Below are 7,943 nucleotides of genomic sequence, written 5' to 3' on the forward strand. Positions count from 1 at the left end.
CGACTCTGCTGGGGATCGAACCCAGAGTCTCTGGTTCCGTAGACCAGCGCCTTATCCATTGGGCCACAGAGTCTTCATGTTTGTTGGACATTTTACTTATCATTATTTAAGAACAAAAGTTAACGACCGGGAGACAATTAATTTTCTAAAATCTATTTCTTTTGTACATTTTATAAACATATTTTGATGAAAAATCGCTTGTTATAAACTAACCTTGCTAGGGGGTATAGAGTTAAATTAAGGATGTGGAAAAGCCATTAGGACGTTCGGCCGATGGATGCATGGCCCAAGATATTTGTTTTTGTGTTGGTTATCAGAACTGGGGGTGTATGAAAAAAAAGGTGTGTGTAACACAAGGCAAATGGGCCTGGGTTTTTGTGGCCCATGAGAGGAACACTCGGAAGGGGAAAGAGGAAAGATTTCCCTCATTCTCACGTTTACTCTCACTTGTTTCAGTTTCCCTCCCCTCTATCTCTCACAACTTCACCTGAGATCGTCTCCGTCGCGCCGAAAATCGCCTCATGCGGCGGCGGAGCCCAGAACACGACACCAAAATGTTCATCTCATAACCTTCTCTCCATCGCCAATCTTTAATCTCTCTGAATCTCACTCTCTCTTCATTTTGCCTCAAACACATAAAATCCTAAAAAGCCTTCAAACAAAAGTTAAATAACACACATCCATGAATCAAGGCACGAATTTAGAGGTTTTACTCAAACTAGTCTACTTTACAACATGGTAATAAAAGCTTGCAAGAAAGATGAAGAATAGAGGTTGGGGCTTACCAATAGGGCAACAATTGGCCCTGGTCAAAGTAGGAGTTGAGGAAGATCCTGATAGAAGCCCAGAAGAATGCGCAAATTCAAGTAAGACTTGTCTAATTCCCAACTCCAATCTTCTTCTTCTATTCTTCTTCTTTTTCTTTTCCTCTTGAATCTATGTTGAATATTGTAATGTGTTGTTGATGTAAAATTAGGTTAACCTTGAGAGCATAGAGATAGAGGAATGGAGTGGCCAAGCTCTATTGCAGAGCTTCAGAGGTTGAAGCTTTGTTAATAGAGGAGAGAGAGCTACGAGTGAGGGTTTGGGAGTGGAGGATGAAACTGGCAGAGTAATGATGGGGTGAATGATAGACGATGATGAAGTGACAAAGGTAGTGATTATATAGGTGAATGAAGATGGAGAAGAGAGGGAAATTCAATTATGAAATTGATGATTGGAGGCCACTAGATTGTAATATGTGGCTAGGGTTAAACAATGGTGGAGAGTGATTCAAAAGTTGGTTAGATTGTGTGTTAATTGAATGAGAAATTTGGAAGGATTTGTGCTAATTTTGACCTAAATTTAATGTAAAATAGTGATGATAATGTGGGTTAGTTTGAGGGAATTTGAGTGTTAAGGGTTTGTAACTGACTTGGTTAGTTAGTTGATGGTTAAGTTCAGGTTAAGGCGTGGTAAATAGGTTGTTAGAGTTTGTTAACTGACTTGAGGTGTAAGTTAGTTTGTTGGGAGTTAACAATTAACTCTAGGTTTAGGTTGAAATTGGTTAATAGTTTGTTGGGAATTAGTTATGAGAGTTGTGAATGTAGCTGTAACACCCTACTTCCCAATTCAAATAAATAAATAAAATATAAATAATTAAATCAAGTAGAATGTCACATCCACATAATTTGAAGTTTAAAAGTTTACTTCAACTCATATAAATCACATTGTTATAGTGGAATTAAAAACAATTTTTATTCGGCATCTAAAGCCTCACCCAAACATCCAAACAATAGTAGTCTAAAACAATAATCCTCATTATTTTAAAGATATGTAACATGAAAATACATAGGTAAAACAACCCCATAGACAAAACAACATCGATGTTACGTATCATAGTAATTCCACTAGAAGACTCGACCGATAACAACATATCATGCACCGTCAACTACTCAGATACCTGATTTTCTGTACTCCAAAAGATTATAAACACAACAAACAAAAATGGGGTGATAAATACATTAATATAATTAATCGGTGCTTAACATGCTAAGGATAGTATTCATGCATAATGCACCGAATCATTCATAATCCACATTCTCATCACAATTAAACACCACACGGTATAATGAAAATGCAATGATACTCCATAACTCGAACCAATGCATGTGGTACCAATTGCTTATCAATGGTTCATCATACGAACCTGATTCCCCCTTCGGAATCCCAAACCCTTCGAAGTTCCGGATAAGTTTAACGTTCCCCTTCAAACTTAAACTTATCTCCACCAACTCAACAATTTATAAATGCATGACATGGCAAAAAAAAATGCAACTGACACACTTGTCATTATTCATGTTGTGATCCACAGTTGATCACACAACTACAACCATGCACTACTGAAGCTAGCAGAAATATACTTGAACGCATCGCACACTCAAAGGTACAACAAAGTCGCCATCAAACTTTATTTATTCCCGAAGGAAAGGGAAAACATCGATAAAACCCGAGGAAAGAGAAATCTGGTAATGAAGTCGGTTATGCAAGGGGAAGGTATCAGCACCTCTAACATCCGTTGCCATCAACTAATGGTGTTATATCTAAGGATTACTCATAAAAGGATAACAATCTTTTTAATCGTTCTTTACTCTGATGGGTGTTATATCTAAGAATTACTCGCAAAAGGATAAGGGAAAAGGAAAAGAATATATAGAGTGCTTGGTGAGGATTAGGGCCCTTATGCCTACGTATCCTTGTATTGTAATAAAGAATTCAGAGCACCGTAGTTCATAGAACTAATGGTGGAAGGTGAAAGAATTGTGATAACAAATATGGTCTGAACCAAAGGATTATGTTGTTTGACTCCAAAAAGGGATGAAATCTGAACCCAAGAGTAAAACTGACATTAATCAATGTGTGGGTAGTCGTAACATTCACCACTATATGGTACAGTCGAAAATAAAGAGAATTAAGTGTTTAGTTCTAAAGCAAACATCTCTCGGTTCACAAGCAAATACTGGATGAAGCTCAAAGAAATAGTATATTTGGCTCAAAGATAACAATATATCACATGGAGTGAATGAAGGTAGTAAATATTGAATGCAAGTAGTGATTAATGGTCCATGGAGGTGAATGGAGTGATAGGGAAAGAATCCATAGTCAAAGAAATGAAGGATTTGGTAAAAGTGACCCAAAGGTATGGTTTGAAACCAAAGGTAAGGGCATATTGTAATCCATAAGAAAAATGGTATTTGCAACCTAAGAGGAAAGATGGTACAAACTAAGATGTGGGGGGCCATAGGCTTATACCAATGTATTGTCATGACCAAAAACAAAGGAATTAGGTGTTTGGCATCAAGGCAAATATCTTTTGGCACAAAGGTGGACAATTGTCCTAAAAGGGTATATATGGAATTTCAAAGAAAATTATATCTGGTTTTAAATAAATACATTATATCACTGGGATGAATGATCATGATTGAAGGTATATGGCGAATCATGAAAGATATGGATGGTGCCCTAAGGTAGAAGAAGGAATAATTAGGATTGTGCTCGTCGAGGATTCGCATCCTCGTGCTTACGTATTCTTACCGTGCAATGAGAAAATCAGAGCTCCGTAGTTCGTGGAACCATGAAAACAAAGTAAAGGAGATTGAAGTGATGAAAATTATGATTTTCACCAAAAGAATGGTATCATGGGAAACCATAAAGGCAAATGAAATGTGAACCAAAGAGTAAAGGAGGTACAGACTAAGATGTGGGGGCCATAAGCATCATACCACTTTATTGTCATGATAAAAAACAAGGGTATTAGGTGTTTTGCATCAAGGCAAATATCTCTTGGTTCACAAGATGGACACATGTCCTAAAAGGGTAGGTATGAGACCCAAAAGAGATTGATACTTGGTACAAGGAACAATATATCACTATAGGGGCAAACAATTTGAAACCAAAGAATGGTATATTGAATCCATGAAGGAAGTAAACTCTGAATCAAAGAGTAAAAAAGGTACATACTAAGATGTGGGGGGCCATAGGAATCACACCACTGTATTATCCTAACCAAAAACAAAGGGATTAGGTGTTCGACATCAAGGCAAACATCTTTTGGTTCATAAGGTGGACAAGTGTTTTAAAAGGATATGCATGAAATCCAAAGGGAGAAAGTATTTGGTTTCAAAAAGATGATATTGATTGATGAAGAATAATATATAAGGTAGGGTCAATAAATAAGGTAGAGAATGAAAAATTAATAAATAGGGTAGTGAATAACTAGGATGCTCATGGAGAATATGAATCCTCGTGCCTACATATTCTCACTATGCAATAAGAAAGTCAGAGCTCTGTAGTTCATAGAACCATAAAAACAAAGAAAGAAAAAATGATGTTTGTCTACGCAACTAGGACTGACAAGACAAATAAGAAATAAATGGTATGACTGGGGTGATGAAAAGTATAACTTGGCACCAAAAGAAAATGGTGTTATAGGAATTCATAAGGGAAATAAACTTTGAACCAAAGAGTAAAGGTAGCATTAACAGATATGTGGTATGGCCGAAGCATTAACCACTGTATGGTATAGATGAAAACAAGGAAAATTAGGTGTTTGGCTTTAAGTAAGAAATCTCTTAATTCACAAGGTGGGCACTGGTTATTTGCCCTAAAAGGGTATATATGGAATCCAAAGGGATTATGGTATTTGATTCCAAGAAGGATAATGCAATACTGTTAAGAAAATGGGAAGTGATATTGCAGGTATTAGACAAAGAGGCATGAGAGACAATGAGAGTACCCTAAGGCAGAAGAATCTCTTGGAGTTGATTGTATATATGCAATTTGTTTTGTGAGTTTAAGCATTAGTACTTAAAGGAAACAGAGTGTCTAACCACTGGCTAAGTACGACCGACAATCAGAGTACTTGTGAGTTGAGATGACAGCTTCATCCTAACCACTTTTTCCCTCTTAGAATAATGATTTGGACTAACTTTTATTTATTAAGTGTTTTAAACGAAAGTCAAGGATTGGGCCCTAGAGCTATGTACGACCGACAACCCAAGTACTCGAGTGTTGTGCACAAATATGTACACCTCACTTTTCATCCAAGTTTTATTATGAAAATAGTTTGATAAATGAGAATGGATCAAGGATAGAATGAGATATGAGTAGAGTGGATTGAGATAAGGATAAAGATAGGATATGGAATGGAATTGAGGATCGGATACTTGACATTGGATTAAGCACTCGTGTTGCAATTGATTTAATTTAATATGGAAAACACTTGACATTGGATCAAATGTTCTTATATTCTTTTGAAAATATATATTTATCGTTTGATTTTATATTTTTAATTAGCATGAAATGAAAGCGATAAAAGAACGATAAATCTAGACTATTACACTTTCATGGCAGAGGGGGACATATAACCCATCATGGGGGGGGGGGGGGGGGGGGTGATAAACCATACAATACAAAGATAGAAATATGATCATATAAGTTACAAACCAAGTACCATTACTAAAACATACAAGTGACATGGTATCCTGACACAATACAAGGCGATTGAAATGGATTAGAGGTATTGGATAACTTTGATCCAACTTGAATCTTAATGGCACGTGTGGACACAAACATGAATCAAATGGAATTAGTATGCATTAACAAATGGATTAGAATGGAAATTAAACGCTTAAACAAATGAAATGTATCATTAAATGACAAAATGATGATGAAATGGTAAGATGATCATGGTAAGCAAAACATACACTAAATTAAATTGAAATGACATTTTCAGTTTAAATTAATATTAGCCACAATCTAAAAATGAACAATTAAAATGGGATTTAATCACAGAAAAAATGCATGAACATTGTATATGGAATTAAAATGCAAGCAATACAATTTTAGCCCTAACTAAACATACATGTTAATTGAATAAAAATGACAGAGAATTATGGATCAAAAACATCAAGAACTAGAATGGAAATCAACTATTTTAAGGGATTTTTTCATGGTTATTAAACAAATGGATCAATGTCTAAACATGTAAAAAATCTAAATATATAAAATTCTACAATTAAATAATTAAATGGATTATTTTATTATTTTCTAAACATGATAACCAATCAAAAATCAAATCTACAATTAAAACAAGATTTACAAATTATGGAAGTAACAAGAAAAATTGCAAGAAAATAGTAAAATACAATAAAATAAATAACTATGGGTCAGGGGTGTAGAAACTGGAATAAGGGTGAAACCAGTAAGAGGGCGCATAGGCCCTGAAGGTGAGGAAGCCCAACTTAAAAAATTCATTTAGGCTGGGGGTGCAGAAGCAAAACATGAGTGATGGAAATGAATTCGGTTCAGGGTCCATGCCTGCTAAGCCCATGAGGATCCAAAGTAAAGAGAGAACATTGAACACATGCTTGAATTATGAGTCATCATACATCCAAAGCCAATGGCACATGGTAATTGGAATTTGAAATTGAATTTAAAATGGATTAAAAACACGCGTGTCCTAGAACTAAGTTGAGGCCAACCATCCCCTTTCTACCACCGTGGACCACCGCACCGAAAATCACTTCCGGCGGCGGTGGCCACTAGAAATGGAAAATTCAACCACCATTAGCTTCGTTTCATTCTCCTGATCACGATTCTACCATTAATTTCTCCTAATTTATGACCTAACTCTAAAACCGAGCCAACTTAATCAAGAACACCCGAAAATCAATCATAAATTAAACTCTGCACACGAGGATTCAAAACCCTCGGGATTGGGGCTTTGAATCTCCTTTCCGTCCTCTACATGTCAGCAACTAGAATTTGAAGAAAAGGGATAAATCAAAACTCATTGTGCCGAAATTTTCGAAGATGGTGAATGCAACTGGACTCTTATTCCTAGGTACACAATGATTCTTTCTTCTTTATCTTGCTCCTCTTGATTCCTCTTTTACTTCTTCTTTTATTCTTGCTGAGTGTGATGTTGAATCCGAAATTCGAATGATGGAATTTAGTGGTTGTATGGACGATGATAGGTGTGAGGGATTGAAAGGTTCAAGCTAAGGATGAAGGTTATGTTCAGTTGAGGTTGAATAATGAAAATGAAAGTTGAGAATTTTAAGAGAGTGAGGGTGAATCTGAGTAGGTTGTGAGGTTGATGATTGAGAGTGGAGGAGTGAAGTTCTGAGTTTGGGAAATGATTTTGTTTTTAGGATGAATGTGATTGGATCCTTTTCTTTCGAAAAATGAATAGAGCTGCAATGATTAGAGCTGAGGAGTATTTATTTGTAGTTGGATGCATTGGGGTTAGGAATGTAAGTTAGAGTTTGTTAGGGGTTTGCTGTTGAATTTTGTGCCATTATGTTAGGTAGTTACGCCAATCCCTAGGTAGGTTAGTTAATCAGTTAGATGGCGCATTAGGTTGTTAATGCCAGTTGTGATCAGTTTATGATTAGTGGATTGGTTTTTTATTAATTTTCGGTTAGGTCCAATTCCAATTTTTTTGTGATGTGTTAAGTTTATGTTTGTGTTGGCTTTGGTTAATGTTATGATGCTTGTGAACTGTGAATGAGTGGCTTGGTTGAATTGCATTGATGTTGTGGTTAGCCCTTGACATGTTATGCTTATGCCCACTGATGTGCAATGCTACTGCAATTTGAAAATGGCCTTGATGTGTTTGAACTCTGAATGTTGAGGCAACATGTTAGGACATCTTGTTCAACATCTGTCAAGTACTTGTTTTTCCAAAATGCAGCCAATCACCAAAAGACAAACCTCACAATCTCCCCCTTTGGCAAATTTTGGCTAAAACAATCTTTGCAACGATCAACGATCAAATAAATACAAGGGATATAAATAAGGATGTATATCAACAAGAAAACATACAACATCCTTTCACACACAGTCATCAGAGGCAGACATAGCGAATAAACATGCCTCATACTGTAACTCAAAACATAAGT

General features: G+C 36.0%; 1 non-coding gene across 1 annotated transcript; it reads right to left on the reverse strand.

Moving 5' to 3' along the window:
• On the reverse strand, positions 1-73 carry TRNAR-ACG (transfer RNA arginine (anticodon ACG)). The gene has a single exon. It is a non-coding gene; the product is annotated as a tRNA-Arg (tRNA).
• Between the last annotated feature and the right edge of the window lie 7,870 nt (positions 74-7,943).

Source organism: Lathyrus oleraceus, chromosome 6 (assembly GCF_024323335.1).
Source record: "Lathyrus oleraceus cultivar Zhongwan6 chromosome 6, CAAS_Psat_ZW6_1.0, whole genome shotgun sequence".
Taxonomy (NCBI): domain Eukaryota; kingdom Viridiplantae; phylum Streptophyta; class Magnoliopsida; order Fabales; family Fabaceae; genus Lathyrus; species Lathyrus oleraceus.